General features: G+C 41.7%; 1 protein-coding gene across 1 annotated transcript in view; it reads right to left on the bottom strand.

The window, feature by feature from the left end:
* RAD54L2 (RAD54 like 2) overlaps positions 1-21402 on the bottom strand; it is a 110942-nt gene extending 89540 nt beyond the window's left edge. Inside the window, exons 1-2 of the mRNA XM_077763373.1 lie at positions 21325-21402; positions 18973-19117 (exon numbers count right to left, since the gene is read on the bottom strand). The gene's annotated coding sequence lies outside the window, so the exon portion shown is untranslated. The remainder of the gene's footprint in view (positions 1-18972; positions 19118-21324) is intronic.
* Positions 21403-21912: the final 510 nt, after the last annotated feature.

Genomic DNA, 21912 nt, shown 5'->3' with positions numbered 1-21912 from the left:
AGATGCCATGCAAATCCCAGCTTTTACCTATCAGCAATGCTGAAGAGACAATAGGTATATCACAGAGTGGAAGCTCTTTGGTGTCAGAGAGACCTAGGTTAATGGCACTACTTAACTGGAACAAATTATTTACCTTCTCTTTAACTGCGGTAATGACACCTACACTTCAGGTACAGTAAGGGTTCACACAGCATAATGACCCACCAACACAATAAACACTTAACAACCTAGCACAACACAAACAAATCCTATGCAGATGTGAAACTTATTTTACAATGTCTTTCATGAAAACATTACAGTCTTATTGCAGCTCAAGCCCATTTGAAAACCCCAGTATGTGAGACATCCCAGTGCACAGCAGCATGCTGGTTCTCATGTAGACGACCAATGTTCCACTTTGGGAGAGCCTGTTTTTCTTTCCAATATGCATGTAACATCTTCCACCATAATATGTGCTATCTGGTTTCTAAACAAATAAAACTGCTTTTGGAGAGCTCATCTCTGCAGATAGCAGCTGGGATACTGTACAGTTTTACCCAAAAAAGTAAAAAATTGGCCCCAAGCCCAGAAAATAGTCATTCCAACCAGACAAAACTGGATAAACCAAATCTACAAACAATGAGTGAATAAAACAATAGGAGAGAGAACATACAATCAGAATAACCTACACCAAAGGGCCCACTCCCAGAAGAATCAAATATGGCTCTGGAATATATCAGTTCAGATCTCCAGCAGTCAGGTGGGGTAAAAGTTACCAAGTGTTAAGACACCACAGTTACTAAATGAAAAATATCCAGGACACAGATAGTCTCCCTTTAAGCCATAAATGAGATTTATATAAATGGTAAAAACCAAATGTTCTACCCACATTAAGATTCAAGACTCCTGGGGTGCCTGGGTGGCTCAGTCAGTTAAGCATCCGACTTTGGATCAGGTCATGATCTCGTGGTTCATGGGTTCAAGCCTTGAATCAGGCTCTGTGCTGACAGCTCAGAGCCTGGAGCCTGCTTCGGATTCTGTGTCTCCCTCTCTCTCTGCCCCTCCCCTGCTTGCACTCTATCCGTCTCGCTCTCGAAAATAAATAGACATTAAAGAATTTTAAGAAAAACCAAAAAGATTCAAGACTCCTTATGGCAGGCTGGATAGATTAAGAGACATAACCTGGGGAAGGAAGAATATCAGAGGAAACAAAATATAAACACAGTAAATATGAAAGAGTGTTTCTACTTCAATAGTTATTTTATTGATGCTGTTTCTGCTTCACAGATCTGATTTCTCAGAATACACTGATTTTATACTTCACAACACATCATCCTTTGCTACTTTCACTTATGGAATAATAGTATGAGAAGCGAATCTTCAAGAGAGAAAAACTGGCCAAAATGCCCTTGACATTGAGTTGTTCTTTAAGATGCTGCTATAGCACATGGTTTTAATTTTAATTTTAATTTTAAAAAAAGGAAAAAAATCAAGCCTTTCTCTAACCATCTAAAATGTTCTTAAAAACATTTAACCTGAAATATCCACTATAGAGACAATAGATGAAAAGCAAGTCTAGCATGGGCCATCGGACAGATGTTACCAGATAACAGGTCTTTCTGATGGAGAATTTGGGCTGAGAGCACTGGTTGAGTCAATTGGCGAATTCCAATTTGCCTTAAGCAGAGCTTGCAAGACTATCATGGTGAGGTTCTGAACACACAAATCTACCAATTTATGAAACAGAGGCTCTGCCAAAAAGACTTCTAATCTGTTAGATGAAGAGTCTCTCTGAGATTATACATAGTAGAGCAAATTTCAGGGGAAGAGTTTTAAGACCATTTTTACAATATAATGTTATAATAAAAAGCACATAAAAGCTTATTAATATCTAAATCCCACTTTACAAAATAAAATAACACTCATCCAAGTATTTACATATGCACAGAAAAGGAAAAAAAGAAGACAAGAAGAAATGAAGGAAATGCACCAGGACTGGGTGGCACAGTCAGTCAAGCACCCACCTTTGGCTCAGGTCATGATCTCGTGGTTTGTGAATTTGAGCCCTACATCGGGCTCTCTGCTGTCAGCACAGTGCCCACTTCAGATACTCTGTCCCCGCTCTCTCCACTCCTCCCTCACTCACATGCATTCTCTCTCTCAAAAATAACCATTCAAAAAAAAAAAGGAAATGCACCAAAAGGTTAACTGTTTTTATCTCTGGGTGGTAGTTTTACCAAAAAGTTAGGGGCACCTGGGTGGCTCAATTGGTTAAGCGTCTGACTCTTAATTTTGGCTCCAGAGGTAGTCTTGGGGTTCATGGGATTGAGCTCGGAGTTGGGGCTCTGCTCTTGCTCACTCTCTGCCCCTCCTCGGTTCATGTATGCACGTGCACATGCACACTCAAAATAAAGAAATAAACTTTTTTAAAAAATATAATTTTTCTTTTTTTTCTTTTGTTTTACTTTATGATTATAAAAAACAGCATTTATTTTTATATATGTATTCCCTCTCATTAAAGTCAAACTATAGTGAACAAATCCTCCTTGGCCTCATCCCCATTCTTAGTAGCACCGTATTTTCTAGGCTGTGACTGCCTCTATTCATATCCACATCCAGAAACCATGTGCTCAAACTGCCAACAGCCCAGGTAACTGGGTACCTACTACAGGGGCCCCACTTTCACTAGGGCTCACATGAAGACCTAAAGCAGCATCTGAAAAAGACCATCAATAAAGTCATCCTTGAAAAACCTTTTCAATTGCCCACATAAATACAGTATAAACAGTTTCATATATGTATTCCTATAGATATATACACTGAAAATAATTCCAAAGGGTTACAATGTTCAGAAATTAAACCTTCATGTGTTCTGCTGCTTGGACCAGTCCAGCAACTGTATGAAGATTCCAGCTTGCAGGCTTTCCTTATTTATCCTCCTTATCATTTCCAACAAATCTTTTTAAGTCAACAAGTCTCTATGGCCCCCAAATCATCATCATCATCATCATCATCATCATCATCATCATCATCATCANAATATAATTTTTCTTTTTTTTCTTTTGTTTTACTTTATGATTATAAAAAACAGCATTTATTTTTATATATGTATTCCCTCTCATTAAAGTCAAACTATAGTGAACAAATCCTCCTTGGCCTCATCCCCATTCTTAGTAGCACCGTATTTTCTAGGCTGTGACTGCCTCTATTCATATCCACATCCAGAAACCATGTGCTCAAACTGCCAACAGCCCAGGTAACTGGGTACCTACTACAGGGGCCCCACTTTCACTAGGGCTCACATGAAGACCTAAAGCAGCATCTGAAAAAGACCATCAATAAAGTCATCCTTGAAAAACCTTTTCAATTGCCCACATAAATACAGTATAAACAGTTTCATATATGTATTCCTATAGATATATACACTGAAAATAATTCCAAAGGGTTACAATGTTCAGAAATTAAACCTTCATGTGTTCTGCTGCTTGGACCAGTCCAGCAACTGTATGAAGATTCCAGCTTGCAGGCTTTCCTTATTTATCCTCCTTATCATTTCCAACAAATCTTTTTAAGTCAACAAGTCTCTATGGCCCCCAAATCATCATCATCATCATCATCATCATCATCATCATCATCATCATCATCTTCTTCTGGTAGAATACTTGCCAACTCATCACTACATCACTTAAACACCTTCTGCAAATGGTCAAGAATTCTTTAAAATTATTGATTTTTGGGGCGCCTGGGTGGCTTAGTCGGTTAAGCGTCCGACTTTCGCTTAGGTCAAGATCTCGCGGTTCGTGGGTTCGAGCCCCGCGTCGGGCTCTGTGCTGACTGCCAGCTCAGAGCCTGGAGCCTGTTTCAGTCTGTGACTCCCTCTCACTCTGACCCTCCCTTGCTCACGCTGTCTCTCTCTCTCTCTCCTAGAAATAAATAAAACATTTTAAAAAAATAAATAAAATAAAATAATTGATTTTTGTCAACCATATTAACAACATTGCCTGCATACACTGCCTGTGGGTACTCACTCACTGAGTAGAAATTACTTCACTATTTAGTCATTATTTCTTTCTTTTTCTACTTTTGCAAAGAATAGTTCAATTTGAGTAAGGTAAGATGTTAGATGTAATTACAGTACCTTTTTACTGAGAATGCAAAAAAAGGAATCAGTGTTGGTGGGCCTACTGTCAATCTAGTTAAGGACAGAATTAGGATTATATTTATTAAGTACCTAATAAATGGTAGAGACCCCAAATGCACCAGAGTTCACAGAAGAAAGCAATGGCATCTGAGGTTTAAACATTATGTTGGAAGGCTTTCTGGAAGAGGCAGATCTTGAAACAACCCTGAAGCAAAGCAGAATTAGACAAGTGAGGGGGCACCTGGCTGGCTCAATCAGTGGAGCATGCAATTCTTGATCCTGGGGTCACAGGTTCAAGCCCCATGTTGGTTACAGAGATTACGTAAAAATAAAATCTTTAAAAAAAAAGAATTGGACAAGTGAGGAGGGAAGGAGAGGACATTCCACATAGGAATCATGGCTTCGATCTGAGGAGAGCTGAAAAGGCAGAAAGTATCAGGTTTTCTGATAAAACCATTCATCACTACATACCAATTAAACATCTCCTGTTGACCAGTACTGGTAGACACTGAAATACAGAGAAAATCTTGGTCATAAAGTGATGACCAGAACGTTTCAGGATCATCCCATCAACTGACACAGATGTGTAAGCACACATTGTGAGCAATCTGGCAAGTACAACACATGACTAAGGTTCAACTGATAAACGGATTAACAAAATGTAGTACATCCAGGGCTACCCGGCTGGCTCAACTGGTTAAGGATCCAACTCTTGGTTTTGGCTCAGGTCATGATCTCATGGTTCATGGGTTCAAGACTCATATTGGGCTCCACAGTGATAGCACAGAACCTCCTTGGGATTCTCTCTCTCCCTTTCTCTCTGCCCCTCCCAGCTCGCTCGCTTGCTCTCTTTCACTCTCTCTCTCAAAATAAACTAAAAAGGGAATGAAGTATTGACACATGCTAGAACATGGGTGAATCTTGAAAACATGCTAAGTGAGAGAAGCCAGTCACAGAAGGCCACATACTGCCTGATTTCATTTATCTGAAATGCCCAGAATAGGCAAATCCATAGAAACAGAAAGTGGATTAGCGATGGTTACCAGGCAATAGGGGGAAGGGAGAATAGGGAGTGATGGCTTAATAAACATGGGTTTCTTTTTGTAGTAATGAAATGCTCTGGAATTAGATAGTGGTAATGGTTGTATAACCTTGTGAATGTACTAAAAGACACTAAATTGAACACTTAAAAATGGTAAAATTTATGATATATGAATTATGTTTCAGAAGAAGGAAGAAAGGGAGGGAAGGAGCAACTAAGGTTCTATAGGACAGAGGAGATAATTTTGCCTGGAAAAGCTTGTGAAGGCTTTCCAGAGCAGGCAAAGGATCTGAATATTAAAGGTCAGAGCTTTAAGAGGAGGATGAAGTCATTCAGGGAGAGGGAATGACATATGCAGAAGTCCAGTTCCATGGGACTATAGTTGGGGGAATAAATGGGGAAACTGCAAGAGATGAGAAGCAGACAGGCCAGATCCTGATCTAGCAGTATCCTGAAAACCTTACTAAGAAGCCTGAACTTTGTCCTATACAAGGATTGGCAAATATGTGGCACTTGGCAACACTTTCCTTTCTCTATCTCTGGCAGACATAACTAGTATACTATGGACTCAACATCCATCTCCATGCAATGCTCCCCTAGTCTATATGCCCCTAATGAGAGCCACTGAAAGATTAAGTGCCATCATCTGAATTCCCAATTTAAAAAGAACACTGGTGGCTGTGTGGGGGCAAGGAGATTAGGCAGGAAGCTGCTGTAATACTTGGCAAAAGGTGGGGACACCCTGAACCACAGTAGTGGCAATGAGAAAGAGGAGGAAACATTAGAGACTAAGGAGAAAAAAACCAGTAAGGCTTCCGTAGCCAACTGGAGCTCCATGAAGGCAGCCTTACTCACCACTATCTCCCCCAGTACCCCACACAGTCTTTGGTACATAGGAAGGACACCATAAATATCAGCCAAATTGTTAAATGTTTTATCGACATTCTCTCATTACATCTTTACTACAATACCATGAGGAAAGGTTAACCCCATTCCACAAAGAAGAAATCTAAGGTTTAGAGAGGTTAAGTGGCCTGTCCCAATTTTATCCAGCTAGAGAGTAGGAGAATTCAATTTCAATTCCAGACTCCAAGTTTTTTTTTAAGCTTACTTATTTATTTTGAGAAGGAACACAAGTTGAGGAGGGGCAGAGAGAGAGAGAGAGGGAGAGAGAATCCCAAGCAGGCTTTGCACCACCAGCGCAGAGCCCGACGTGGAGCTTGAACCCACAAACCATGAGATCATGACCTGAGTTGAAGATGGATGCTCAACCAACTGAACCACCCGGGTGCCTCCAGACTCCAAACTTTTATCTATAGCCCAAGTTTCCAGCTTGAACAATGATGCACATAATAGTGTTTTTAATAGGGGCGCCTGGGTGGCTCAGTTGGATAAAGATCTGACTCTTGATTTCTTTGGCTCAGGTCATGATCTCACAGTTCCTAAAACTGAGCCCCAAGTCAGACTCCACGCTGACATCACAGAGCCTGCTTAGGATTCCCCCCCCCCCCTCCCTGTCTCTCTCTGCATACAAATAAAGTATTGTTAATGGTGAAATCCCAGAAACAGCTGGAAAGTGAATTGGGGTCAGAAAAACAGATTTGGGCGTTCCGACCATACTCAGGTAGCTGAAAGCCCCTATGAAAGAGACTTAGGGAGTTATATGTAGAGGGGGAAGGGTAGCCAAGGATGGGCCAAACCATCAGGGAGTAGAGAATAGCAGCCTGCACAGAAAGTCAGAGAGGCAAAGAAAGAACCAGCCAGGGAAGTATGCTATCAGGAAAGACATCAGCAAGATGGGCACAATCAAGAGTCAAATGCTACAAAAATTTCAGACATGGAGGGGTCACTGGAACCACAAAGACATTTAGGGAAGGGATTCTCAAAGGAGTTAAAGGCTGCCTGGTGTTTCCCAAACTTGTTGTTTGTAGGCCATCAAAATCTGAAGAGCTTATTGAAAATACATAGTTCCCCAGTTCCCACCAATAGTGATCTTGTGTAAGTGACTCAGTCCCATTAAGCCTCCATTTTTCTCATCTCTAAACTGCAAATAATAGCATCAGTCTCATAGTTTTATTCTGAAGACTTAACATGCTTTAGAGAAGTCCCACACAGGATTGTGACAATATTTGAAAACTGGCTTTTAGAAACCTCAGCTAGAGGGACCACACAAGGATTTTTAACTGGAGAGAGAAGGGTGAAAGGCAATCCTTTCAGAACTGCAAAGATGAAAGAACGGAGGAAGGAAAATCAACTGTCACAATCCAGGACTAGACCTGGAGGGCTTAGGTTAAGAGGAAGGCAAAGAAACCAGAAAGAATGGAGCAGGGGTAAGACACTATCAAGGAAAACAACAATTTTCTGCAAGGGAAGGAAAGGGAGGAGGAGTTAAATAGGACTTTGAAGCTTGAAGTCTGGATGACTCCAAAAACAAAGCCATACCTTCACCAAGATTAGGAAGAACAATAGGATAGCTGGTTTGGGAAGGGAAAAATGAAGAAATTCATGCAAGTTATTGGATAAGGGATGAATGAAAATAAACATCGAAGAACCAACTGTCAGTAAATGTGTTTCAGACAGGAAAGCAGTAAACCAATTAAGAATATGGTCCTAGGGGCACATAAATGGCTCAGTCAGTAAAGGGTGTAACTCTTGATATCTCAGCTCAGGTATTGATCTCAGGGTCGTGAGTTCAAGCCTCACATTGGGCTCCAAGCTAGNCAGTTAACTCTCTGACTCTTTGTTTCAGCTCAGGTCATGTTCTCACAGTTTGTGAGTTCAAGCCCCACATCGGGCTCCTTGCTGACAGTGCAAAGCCTACTGAGGTTCTGTCTCTCCCCTCTCTCTCTGCCCCTCCCCCATAAGTATGCACACACTCTCTGTCNGGCTCAGTCGGTTGAGCTTCTGACTCTTGATTTCGGCTCAGGTCACTATCTCACAGTTCCTGGGATTGAGCACCACCTCGGGCTTTGTGCTAAGAGCACGGAGCCTGCTTGGGATTCTCTCTCCCTCTCTCTCTGCTCCTCCGCTGCAAGTGCTTTCTCTCTCTCTCTCTCTCTCTCTCTCTCTCTCACACACACACACACACACACACACACACATTTAAAAATAAACAAATGACATTAAAGAAGTTACCTACTTTCTCTAAACATAGGTTTCTTCATTTATAAAATGAGAATAATAATAATGCCTATCTCATATAAGATTTTTTAAAAATTTTTTATAGTCTATTTATTTTTTTGACACAGAGAGAGACAGAGCATGAGCAGGCAAGGGGCAGAGAGAGAGGGAGACACAGAATCTGAAACAGGCTCCAGGCTCTGAGCTGTCATCATAGAATCCAATGCAGGGCTTGAACCCATGGACTGTGAGATCAGGACCTGAGCCAAAGTAAGATGCTTAACCAACTGAGTCACCCAGGCACCCCATGATTATTTTTTAAATTAAGTGAAAAAATAGCACATTGCCTAGCACATAGTAAGTTAGCTTTCAATAAACATTGATCACCTTTAGTTACTCCATGATGACAAAGTGTTAACAGCAATGCTTAGGAAAAACTAAGTTATATTATCCAAGAGTCAAAAAATTTCCCCAACTCTGAGACAAGACAGGAAAGCAGAGGATTCTTTGAATTTGGAAATCAAGGAAATAGTATCTAAATTAGTACCATTAATTCCATTTTATAAGCTAAGTCTTCTTCATTCTTAACTATGTAATAATTATCACATCTTTTGAACACCGGAGTTTAAAAATATTGCTGTAGGCGGGGCACCTGGGTGGCTTAGTCAGTTAAGCGTCTGACTTTTGCTTAGGTCATGATCTCGTGGTTCGTGGGTTCGAGCCCCACGTCGGGCTCTGTGCTGACTGCCAACCCAGAGCCTGGAGCCTGTTTCAGAGTCTGTGACTCCCTCTCTCTCTGACCCTCCCCTGCTCACGCTGTCTCTCTCTTTCTCCTAGAAATAAATAAAACATTTAAAAAAATTTTTAAATAAAAATATTTCTGTAAGGGTGCCTGGGTGGCTCAGTCAGTTAAGTGTCTGACTTCAGCTCAGGTCATGATATCACAGCTCGTGAGTTCAAGCTCCACATCAGGCTCTATGCTAACAGCTCAGAGCCTGGAGCCTGTTTTATATTGTCTCCCTCTCTCTCTGCCTCTCCCCTACTCACACTCTGTCTCTCTGTCTGTCTCTCTCTGTCTCTCTCTCAAAAAATAAACAGTTTAAAACAATTAAAAAATTTTAGAAACTTCTATAAATGTTCTTACCTTGAAACAAAGTCCACTTTAGTTCAGTCACTTATTCAATCAGCATTTATTGCAAAACTATTAGCACAATGAATTCTGCTAAATACCGTATGATGAAAAATTATACACAATGTAAATGTGGTAACTATACTAAAGGGGATTACAAACCAGAAGGCTAAAAAAAAAAATAACTTATGTAAATATCTGAAGTACCAGGCATATTGTGAAATGTCACCGATATACTGCTAGTCATGAGAGTCAGAGGAGGTTAAGACTCACTTCCAACATGGATAAAGCTGTCACCTGAACTAAGCCTACCAAGATGGTCATAATTTCAATGGCCAGAACTCAGGGGAAACAACATGAACATAACCAAAGAAAACAATGTGAATACAGATGCAAAGGTATATTCCAGGAAAAGCGAGGAATCAAGATCAATTGAAGATCTGGCCATGAGGTAACTAGCCCTATGCTGAGGACAATGAGAGGGAAGATCCATAGGGTAAAGCCTGGATTTCCCAGGAAAGGTCAGGTGGGGAAGCCAGAAACTTGTCTGGGGAGGAGAATGGTGGCCATGGCTCTATGTATGCTGAGTAGGACATTTCTAAAACCAGCTCCTCACAGCTGATAGGCTTTTAAAGCTGGATAGGACTTCAGACTCTAATTCAGTCCTTCTGTCCTTCTGACCAAGGACACCAAGACCAAGAGAGGTGACTAAATCACCCAAGCCATAAAGTTAGTGGCCAAGATGTAGCTGCAGTTCTGGTCTGCACACTCAATTTAGTGCACTTTACAGTAATTCCCCTGGCCAGAGAGAAATGTCCAAAAGCCAGAATGAAATGTGGGTTTATTGCTTCATAAAGAAACAAGGGTTATAGAATTGAGTCACTTGGAGAGCCTGACATGGTGGGAATGGAAGAGCTATGTCTCTGAAGGCCAGGATACAGAGGGAATAGAAGAAAAAAACAACAAACCTGGGTTACACCCATATCCAGGGACAAAAGGAAGGACTTTTACAAAGGCATATCTGAGAGGTAGGCAGAAAATTAAGACAGTGCAGAATCCTAGAAGCCAAGGTCAATGTCTCCTCTTCAGCTAAAACACACATGTTCAAAAAATATCTGCTGAATGAATGGATGGATGAAAAAAGACAGAGTGAGACAAAAATGTTTGCACCCCATGTAGGTAAAGCACTGTGCTAAGCACTTTATGTGGGAGTATATGAGATAATCTCACAACAATCCTATGAGACAGAATTATCATGATTATCCTCACTATCATTCAAGAGGAGAAAATAAGCTTATAAATTGCCCAAGTTAAACAGCAGGCATCAGAGCCAGGATTAAAAATCAAGTTCTCAAAAAAAAAAATCAAGTTCTCACTATTTGGGAAATAGTGTTAATTTTTAGTAGGGTAGAAAATGACAAGGTAGGGGCGCCTGGGTGGCTCAGTCGGTTAAGTGTCCGACTTCGGCTCAGGTCATGATCTCACAGTCAGTCCATGGGTTCGAGCCCCACATCAGGCTCTGTGCTGACAGCTAGCTCAGAGCCTGGAGCCTGCTTCAGATTCTGTATCTCCCTCTCTCTCTGACCCTTCCCTGCTTATGCTGTCTCTCTCTCTCAGAAATAAAACATTAAAAAAAAGGAAAAAAAAGAAAATGACAAGGTAATGATGTTTAAAAAAATAGAATGTTCTTATTAGTAAGAGCAATCCACTCAATGATAATGTCTGAGATTTAGCTTTAAAACATACCAACAGCAGGGGCACCTGGGTAGCTCAGTTGTTTGGGCATCCGACTTTGGTTCAAGTCATGATCTCACTGTTCATGAGTTTGAGCCCCACATCGGGCTCTGCTGACAGCTCAGAGCTTGGAGGCTGCTTCAGATTCTGAGTCTCCCTCTCTCTCTGCCCTCCCCCACTCACACTCTGTCTCCCTTTCAAAAATAAATAACCATTAAAAAATAAAATAAGGGGTGTCTGGATGGCTCAGTCAGTTAAGCGCCAGACTTCAGCTCAGGTCATGATCTCACTATGGGTTCGAGCCCCGCGTCGAGCTCTGTGCTGACAGCTAGCTCAGAGCCTGGAGCCTGTTTCAGATTCTGTATCTCCCTCTCTCTCTGCCCCTTCCCCACTTGCACTCTGTCTCTCTCAAAATAAAACAAATATTAAAATGATTTTTAAATAAAATAAACATTTAAAAAAATGTTAAACCTACCAACAATAGGATAATTGAAAGGACGACGACAATTGCAAGAAAGGAGGAGGACAACTGAAAGAAAAAACTGGGGAATGTTGATAATTGTTGAAAGTGGGTGATGGGTACATGGGGTTCATATACTATACTCCCTGTTGCCGTAGATGTTTGAAATTTTCCATAATAAAAAGTCCATTCATGCGTGGCATCGCTCCCTGCAAAGATGGTATGGAGTGGGGAGCTGGTCAAAACAAGGGAGAACAAACATCAAGAAAAAATTGTTGTCCCGGCAACAAGGAATTCACCTCAGAGATAGTGTTCAGGAGAAATGTAAGACCAGAAGCCAGACCACAAAGCATTAAGAGACATAGATAAAACAGGTGGTAAGCAAATGGCAGTAAAACTCCATTTTAGATAAGAAACAAGGATAGGAAGGAGAAGGCTATGGTGGCATGAGAGGGCCAGAGCTAAGTAAAGTTACTATGGTTCTACCTTGCATGTAGGTAAAAACTAAAAAGGGAGAGAAGGACAGGAAGGTGCTAGGAGACACTGATTAATCAACTAATTAATTGATTAATTAATCAATTAATATATGAAAGAAACACATGAAAAGATGCTCATTCTCCTCAACAAGAAAATGTTATCTAGGCTCCAAAAAAATTAGTTACATAGGCTTCGAATTGGCAAAGATTAAATATACTGATAATGTTCAGTGCTAGAAAAGAAATATAAATATAAATACAATCTTTTTAAATTTATGTGGTAATGTCTAGAATAACTATTTATTTATTTTTATATTTATTTATTTTTCAGAGAGAGAGAGAGACAGAGTGTGACTTGCGGGGGGCAGGGGGGCTGCAGAGAGAGAGAGGGAGTCACAGAATCCTTAGCAGGCTCCAGGCTCTGAGCTGTCAGTGCAGAGCCCAACATGGGGCTCAACCTCACAACCCATGAGATCATGACCAGAGGCAAAGTCAGATGCTTAACCGACTGAGCCACCCAGGTGACCCTATTGCTAGAAAAATTTTAAACATACATATCCTTTGACAAAGAAATTCCACTTGTAGGAGTTTGTCCTAGGATGTATACAATGTATAGAAAGATGTATATGAGGTATACAAAGAGGTACTGCAAAGATATATATACAAAAATGCTTATAGCTGCAAAGACAGAAACAAATTGTCTATCACCAGGGGACTAGAAAAGTTAATACAAATATGCAATACAATACTATGTAACCATTAAAATATATAATGGGGCACCTGGAGTGGCTCAGTCAATTGAGCATCCAACTTTGGCTGAGGTCATGATCTCGTGCTTCATGAGTTTGAGCCCCATGTCAGGCTCTGTGCTGACAGCTCAGACCCTGGAGCCAGCTTCAGATTCTGTGTCTCCCTCTCTCTCTGTCCCTCCCCAGCTCATACTCTGTCTCTCTCAAAAATAAATGAAACATTAAAAAAATTTTTTTAACATATAATAGAAACATGTAATGAACATGAGAAAATGCTCAAGATAAAACCATTAAGCCATACCACAAAGCATTAAGAGACACAGCTAAAACAGATGGTAAGGAAATATTTTATAAATACATAACTATATATATAGTTAACTATACTTCTTATATATATAGCTATATATGGAAAATATATAACTATAATCATATACTATAACCTACACGTAAACTATATTATAAACTATTATAGCTTTAGTTAAATGTTATATATTAGTTATATATGCATATTGAAAAATAGTTGAAGAGTAGATATATTGTGATCCCATTTCTGTAAAAAGAATTACTTTACCTCTCCCTCTCTCTCTCACACACACACACATTAGCATACACAGTAGAAAAAAAATGTGAATAAATATAGACTGAATTCTTAATGGTGATTAACACTGAGAAATGGGTTTATGGTTTCCTTCCCTTAAAAAATGCCTGCATTTGGGGCACCTGTGTGGCTTAGTCGGTTAAGCGTCCGAATTTCGCTTAGGTCATGATCTCGCGGTTCGTGGGTTCGAGCCCCGNAGCAAGAGACTCTGAGAAATGAAAAGTGTAATGATACAAAAAAAAGGGGGGCGGGGATAGGGAGCACAAGCCTTAAAGTGAGGTCATGGTCAAGAGTGAGGGAGGCGGGGGCACCTGGGTGGCTTAGTCAGTTAAGCGTCTGACTTCGGCTCAGGTTCTGATCTCAGGTTCTGAGACTTCTGATCTCATGGTTCGTGGGTTTGAGCCTCGAGTCGGGCTCTGTGCTGACAGCCAGAGGCTGGAGCCTGTTTGAGATTCTGNAGGGGATCCTGGTTGTCTCAACTGGTTAAGCATCTGACTCTTGGTTTCAGCTCAGCTCATGATCTCACAATTCCTGGGATTCCCCCCCTCCCCAGTTTGGAATTCTCTCTCTCCCTTGCTCTCTGTCCCCACCACCATGTTCTCTCTCTTTCTCTCTCTCAAAACAAGTAAAGAAACTTAAAAAAACAAAAGAATGAGGGAGATGGGGGCAGGTCTAGGGCCTGAAGTTTTCCCAAACTTCATTTCTAGGGGAAAATGAGCCTTGGGGCGGTGCCTGTTTGGCTCAGTCAGTGGAGCTACAACTCTTGATCCTGGGGTTGTAGGTTCAAGCCCCAAATTGGGTAGAGATTACTTAAAAAAAATTTTTTTAATTATAAATTTAAAAAAAGAGGGGCACCTGGGTGTCTCAGTCAGTTGAGCCTTTGACTTCAGTTCAGGTCATGATCTATGTTCATGAGTTAGAGCCCCACATCAAGCTCTCTGCTGTCAGCACAGAACCCATTTCAGATCCTCTGTCTCCCTCTCTCTCTGCCCTTTGCCCACTTATGTGTGAGCTCCCTCTTTCTCTCAAAAATCATAAACATTAAGAATAAAAATCAAAAACAAACAAAAAATTTAAAAGAAAAAAAAAGAAAAAATGAGCTTTGGGAAATATGCAAGCTGTTGCTGTGGATAATGGGACCCTAAGAAGGCAGCACAGCACCACCATGAAGGTCAGACAGAGCTCAACTCAAGTGAGGCAGTGGGAACTGCGGTCAGCCAAGACATCCCATTTTCCTGACTCCCTAGAAACACTGAGCAACCAAAGAAGCCAGAGGAGAAGGTTTAGGGATGACCACTGGCAGAACAGACAGAATACAAAGTCAGGCAGGCAAAGGGTTCTCAGACCGAGGGAAGGCAGCAGTGAAACCGTAGGCCATGGTAAACCAGCTTCCAAGCTAAGGTGGAAGGTGGGTAAACAGTGGGGAAGAGAAAGGTAGAGAGATGGTGTGGGAACACAGTGGAACTAGAAGGCACAATGAGGGCAAAGAGCCTGAGTTCAAGTCAGAATCACACATAAAGAATTTTTTCCCAAACTTTTTTTTTTTTTCCAATTTCTATACATCATTATATTAGGAGGAAGACCACAACTGGTGTCAAATATTGCAAAAAACATTTCCAGCTCGTTCTGGGTTTTTCTCTTGACCAATAAGTGATCTGTGAGGGAGGTGGGGCTCCATTCCCTCTAGGTTCCTCCCCCATCCAGCCTCTTCCAGGCAGCTGTTAACAGAGCAGATGCTCTACTCCCTGTGTGGCACTACCTTCTTTGTGTGTACCCTCTTCTGGCGTAAGCCTGGAATAAGGGGTAACTGTCCCCCCCAACTGAAGCCCTAATAATATCCTATGAGGACGTAAAGGGGTCCAAAACCTAGGATAAGAAAACCTGGCATCAAGTCCCAGCTTTTCTTCTTATTGGCTTTGTGCACTTGAAAGCAAGCTACTTCACCTCTTTGTATTTGCTTCCTCGTCTGTAAAATGGGGCTACCTGCTCCACAGGGTTGTTGGGAGGGTAAAGTAAGGTAAAGTAAAGGAAATGTATATGAACGTTATATGCTGTAATACCATACATGTGCAAGGTATACTTATCATAAAGCAAACATTTTCATTTCTGCCTATGTATAACTTTCACTGATGCTGTTATAAGATCATAAGTGGGCGCTAGTAAAGCCAATGTGCCTATGCAGGCTGAAATGGTTCTTGTTTTTATTGCTTCTAACCTACATTATAACAATTTCCTTCTCAAAATATCAGCACTGCTCACAGAATATCTTCAACAGTTGCTTGCCATATTTAACGTGCCTTACACTTTGTTTCAGTTTTTCTTATCTCTTATCAATTTTTACCTTTAGTCTAACTACTTTTCATGTTTCCTTTTCTGCAGTCTGTTATGTTTGTCACCTGCATGAAAGAAGACTACATTACGTAGGCTTTAATAAGGTTCCTCACACTTGGCCTTCAGCGGGATTCTTATGTGGTCTGATCAACGATGAGAATGTAATCAATTTAGAGAGTACACCCTCAAGTTATCTTACCACAAAGAAGAAATAAGAGGATGACTTATGAAATTGACATAATTCCATAATTTCTAGGTTAGTAACTCAGAACACATAGCCTCCTAACAAAGAATTAATTCATCAGTTCCAGTGTTAGTAGAGTATTAGGCTAAGCAAAGAACCAGTACAGACAATTTCCGTCACTGAGTTCAAATTCCTGAATAAAGTTTGAGCAAATAATCTTGTATCCTGAAAATGGTGACATTGAGCTCAATTCCAAAAGGTCCATCAGCCGGTAAAAGTCACATCATCCTGGTGTTAAATCCATTATCCACTCCCAGGCTGACCACTAGCTGTCTGGAGACCCTGTGACCCAAACTCACTAGTCACTCTTCTTCATGCATGAGGACAAAGTGCTCAGAGCTGTAAATGGCCAAAGGAAGACCTAGATAATACCGATGAAAAACTTCCATTTTTTCCAAAGGAAACTTTTGCAAGACCCACAGAAAGCAAGTAATAGGCCCCCAGCCTGAAAACTATGAACGTATGGATTAAGCAAAACATTTTCAAGCAAAATAAAGTCTTGCTTTTAACAACCTGGAAGTACAAAGGCAGAAGCACTGTTTCAGCCAGGATCAGACACAGCCTTAAAATCAGAACCCTCATCACACCACAGGCTCTGTAAGGAACGATTTCCTGTCATTTCATATGCAGAGGTCATTCATTTGTTCGGTCCACAAACATTTACTGAGTAGTTACTCTGTGCCAGAGATGGCTAGATACTAGGATATAAGGATAAATAAGACAAAGTCCTGCTCTCAAGCAGATTACAACCAAGCATGGAAAACACACAAATATACCAAAAGTTAAGAGTATGGTATAATTATGAAAGAAGCTTGGGCAGAACTGCAATGGCCATACAAAGGACAGGCATTCAGCTTAATCCAGAAGGAATCAAAGAACCTTTTAAGAGATGGTAATGCCTTAATTCCTGATAAATGCAAGACTAAGAGTCAGAAATTCACTAGAATGAAGAAATAGCTTCAGCATGCTGGGACCCTCAAGGAGTTCACTGTAACTACAGCCTCAAGTGCCAGAGAAATTGTGGAAGAGGGACTAGAAAGGCAGACATAAGAGAGGCTGGATCACAAAGGTCCTTGTTAAGATGTTGAAACAGAGACATACTAGGATCTAGATGTTCACAGTATTTTAAGACTAAAGGAATATTATTTACTTTTAGCTAAAGATCAGCCAAAATGGAGGGGGTATTTGACTAAGAAAAACTGGAAGAGGGGTAGAGCCAGTTATTTCTAATTACTTCTATCTGGCTCATACTTATTCTTACTTTTCTCTTGACTTTTTTTTCCCTCTCATAGGGAAAAAATAAAACTGAACAATTCTGTAACAAAGGCTGTGAACCTTCTGTTCATCAAAAACATTTCTGAACAGAGTGCTATATTCTATCAAAATAGCCCAAATTAGAGAAAGATGACAAATCTCTCTAGCATCTGGAGCCTTCCAAGCAAAAAGACCAAACCTAGGTCTCTGATAAGACGGAAGCTAGAGAAACATCCTGACCATGGGCTACACAGAACATGATGTTGCCAGTCATGCTCTAGCACTGTAAATGGGAATGCTTACAGTTCTCAAAACAAGGACATGCCAAACAGTTACCTCCTGGCTTCTCCATAGAAACTGCCAGGAAAAAAACCTACCAGTGCCAGGAATGACCTTGGACTTTAAAGTGTGGACTCCTGCCCACCAGTACTAGATAAAGACTAACTCGGCAATTCTCTTACCTGTCCAGAGTTCAAACAGGTACAGACACCCGGCTGCCTTCCTCACAAGACAAAGAAATTGAGCCCTTCATCCATGCACAGTATCTGGCTATGCTCCTACTACTGAAAACAGCGCCCCCATTACTACTTCTAACTATACTAACAGCTACTAAGAGCAACACACTACTAACAGCAAGCACTGACCACCCACAAAGTACTAGGCCTTCATCTTCAGTACCCAATACAATCTGCAGAAAAGGTTATACTAGCCTCATTTTATAGAAGAAAAAAGTTAAAAAAAAAAAAAAAAAAAAGCTTAGAAAGGTTAACAGCTTACCCAGGTCCAAAAGCAAGAAAGATGTAGAGGTGGGACGACTCCACAGACCATGCCCTTCCTATTGTACTAGGCACCTTAGAATTTTCCTAAAGAAAGCAAAAACACAGGGCACCTGGGTGGCTCAGTTGGTTAAGTATCTGACTTCAGCTCAGGTCATGATTTCACAGTTTGTGGGTTTGAGCCCCACTTTGGGCTCTGTGCTGACAGCTCCAAGCCTGGAGCCTGCTTTGGATTTTGTGACTCCCTCTCTCTCTGCCCCTCTCCTGCTAATGCTCTGTCTCTGTCTCTCAAAAAATAAATATTTTTAAAAAATTTTTTAAAGCAAAAACTCTAAGCCTTCTTTTCAAGAGTTTCTGAAGTCGATCATTTGACTGAGAGGTATTCAAAAATACTTCTTTCAGCAATCACTTTGCCTTCAAAACAACATATGTAAACCACTTTTTATTTTCTTTAATCAAGTGAATATTCTAGACAAAAAAATGAAAGATATTTTAAAGAAGTTATCATGTGAGTGTCTTGATTTTTGGCCAAAATATAAACACAAAGAGAGAAGAGAGCAAAGGACAGAATTTCATTCCACTAGATAAGAATGGAGATTAACAGGGGCGCCTGGGTGGCTTAGTCGGTTAAGCGACCGACTTTCGCTTGGGTCATGATCTCGCGGTTCGTGGGTTCGAGCCCCACGTTGGGCTCTGTGCTGACTGCCAGCTCAGAGCCTGGAGCCTATTTCAGAGTCTGTATCTCCCTCTCTCTCTCTGACCCTCCCCTGCTCACGCTGTCTCTCTCTCTCTCCTAGAAATAAATAAAAATATTAAAAAAAAAGAAAAAAAAAGAATGGAGATTAACAAGGCAAAAAAATTTTTTTCAAATATAATTTACATTACATTTTATGCAGTGAAAATCAAGAGGCAAGCAATTTCAAATAGACTGAGCCTTACCTCAATCTTATTCCTCCTGTTCTAGGGGACAGCACTCCAAGTGATCAGCAGACACTCCCAGCCTACATACAGTGAACCAGACAAAGGGGGTAAGCAACGCCTTCATGCTCCCAAACCACAGTGGAAAGGAAAGTGTGACGGCTTCCTAGGGAACCCAAGCACATACAGTATTTATAAATCACTGTTCATCCAAACACACACAGAAACAAAATGTTACCTGTGGTTTGTCTACAGAAATACTTAACAGGTGTATTTAAATTAAATAATGCAAAAACAATCCCATACTAATGTGTCAACACATTATAGCTCACCTTTTTAATGCAAATATATGAAAACCATCAATTTTCACTAGTCAAAATTAATACTGTATAAAAACTTTATTTAACGGCTTTACCGCTTAAAAGCCTAATGTACATGAACTGCTTCTTCCTTCACAGACCTATAGCCACTTCTGAACTAAGAACTACTATTCAAATGTCAAAAGTATCACCATTATAAAGATGCCCAACACAGTACCTGGCATAATTCAACAAATACTGGTTTATGAAAGAGTTAATTATTTAAAATAGAAAATTTTAGAAGAGACAGAATTCAAGGGACATACATGATTTTTTAAAGATTAAGGGGATGGGGTGCCTGGGTGGCTTAGTCAGTTAAGCGTCTGACTTCAGCTCAGGTCATGATCTCATGGTTTGTGAGTTGGAACCCTGCATCAGGCTCTGTGCTGACAGCTAAGAGCCTGGAGCCTGCTTCAGATTCTGTGTCTCATTCGCTCTCTGCCCCTCCCCAACTTGTGCTCTATCTCTGTCTCTCAAAAATAAATAAATGTAAAAAATAAAATATTTAAAGATTAAGGGGGGGAACCCAGAACTATTAGTACAACTACAGATAGTCAGAATTACCTCACATTTCACTGAAAATTTATAGACTCCAACCCAACAGTACCTCTTAACACTCTAAATAAACTCGGGCAGTGCAATGACTCTGATACTGTTTTTGTCATATAGGGTTTGAGGTCTCATCTACAGACACACCAACTTTGACTGAATGCTATACAGAGCTCTGGTGCACAGCTGCAGGCCTCAGAGCTGCAATTTGCACACTGCCTTCAATAATACAGACGAGACACAGTGTGCAGACCAAACTCACTGAAGACAGAGAACACTTTTAGTGAAAGCTCAAAGGGCAGTCACTAAGATTTAACAGATTCAACATAATGACTTCATGGCAGCAGGAGAAAATGAAGTTTCATGGATTAGGGATACAAAGAATGTTTAACAACATAAACTGTTAGGGTTTTCACATCCCTCTCTAGACTTGCACACATTAAACAATGACACACAAATTAGTGAAAACAGGTTCTGAAATTAATTTAGATTTCTAAGAATTGGACTGAAAACCCCTAGAATTTACATATATTACAGTGTCTAAGTTTGTCTGGCATTACAAACAATAGTCACAGTGCTGAACTGAAAGTATGAGTCACAATTCAAAAACAGGAGGAAAAAAAATGAACAGAAGAAAGCTCTGGATCCAAATACCACAAAGAAATTCTTTACTTAAAATACTGTCAAGGACAGATATCTTTCTGACTTGGAGTGAGAAGGAACGATTCCACACTGTCTTCTACCCAGAAACAAATTCATTCATCCCCCCCAAAGCCCTTTCCAGTCCCATCCACCTTGGTGCCCAGCCACTAATACAGTCAGCCACATCCACCAACAAGCACGGAATTCTAACAGATCTGAGTCACCCACTCCCCCGCAATAAGAGGTCATTCTCTATCAGAAAGCCCACTCTGCAAAGTTCCCTTGTTCATCTCCCAGGCTGCCATCACCATGGCCCACATAAAGCAGCGTACCAAACTCGGCAGCCTACCAACACTTCTCTACACTCTCCAATTCACAACTCCGGCCTCACCCTAAAGCCAAGGTAGCCAACACTACTCGCCGTGGCACTCTGCTGACATTCAGTTCCCTGCCTGAGAACCCCTCAACGCTAGGATGCATCTGGGCAGAGAATCCTGCTCTTTGCTCAACTCCCCTATATCCAGCAGAGCTCCAGTCTTTCCAAGAACTAATCACTGGTTATCCCAGAGAAGCTAAACTCTCAGTGCCTCTTCTCAGACCCCAGACGGCCAAGTTCACAGACGTGGGGCAGAACGGGGGCGGGGGGAGACACATCCCGATGCGCCTCAGGGACCAGGCACACGGAGGCCCCTACAATTCCAAACGCAAGGCCTCCCCATCCTCCCCACTATGGTTAGCCTCCAGGGCGTCCGCACCCAGCGTCAGGAGCGCACGCCACTGGANCGGCCCCAGCCGGGAGCCAGGGGCAGGCACCGGCACTCACCTCCCGCGCCGCGGCTCCGGGCCGCGCCGGGCCGGGCAAGGCCAAGTGGCTGCGCTTCCCGCTGCTCCTGCCTCGGCGGCGTCTGCGGTGGCGGGNCGCGGTCAGCCCCAGAAAGCGTCCCCCTCCTGGACCGCGCACCCGGCCGCCCGGACGGGAACACGCGCCGCCGACAGGAAAGTTCCGCTGAGAGCCTCCCGGAGGCCGTTCTTCCCCAGTGCCTGGTGGACCATGATTCGTCCCTAGATAGAGCCATCTGTGCTACAGATGACCGTTTCGGGAGTGGATGCGGCACAAAAATCCCAGGCCTGAATCCACCTGGGAACTGTTCCGGGGTGGGTGGAAACCGGGGACGGAATGGGTTTGCACCCCACCAGCCTCGGTTCCTCCTCATTCCTCACTTGGGGGAGGCTTGTCAAGATTGAATGAGATGATGCAAGTGCCTGGCACGGAAATATGGGGCTCAACATTGAGGCAGGGTCATGGGCAATGCTGCCAATGATGATCGCTGCTATTACTATCGTCTCATACAGAGGTTGTGCACAGCCCTCAATGACCCTTGAAATTGATGTGTACCACGTAACTCGTTTT

The sequence above is a fragment of the Crocuta crocuta genome, unplaced genomic scaffold (genome assembly GCF_008692635.1).
Source record: "Crocuta crocuta isolate KB4526 unplaced genomic scaffold, BGI_CrCroc_1.0 scaffold1079, whole genome shotgun sequence".
In the NCBI taxonomy this organism is placed as follows: domain Eukaryota; kingdom Metazoa; phylum Chordata; class Mammalia; order Carnivora; family Hyaenidae; genus Crocuta; species Crocuta crocuta.
The sequence above is the reverse complement of the archived record's forward strand: the minus strand, read 5'-3'. Positions and strand labels throughout refer to the sequence as shown.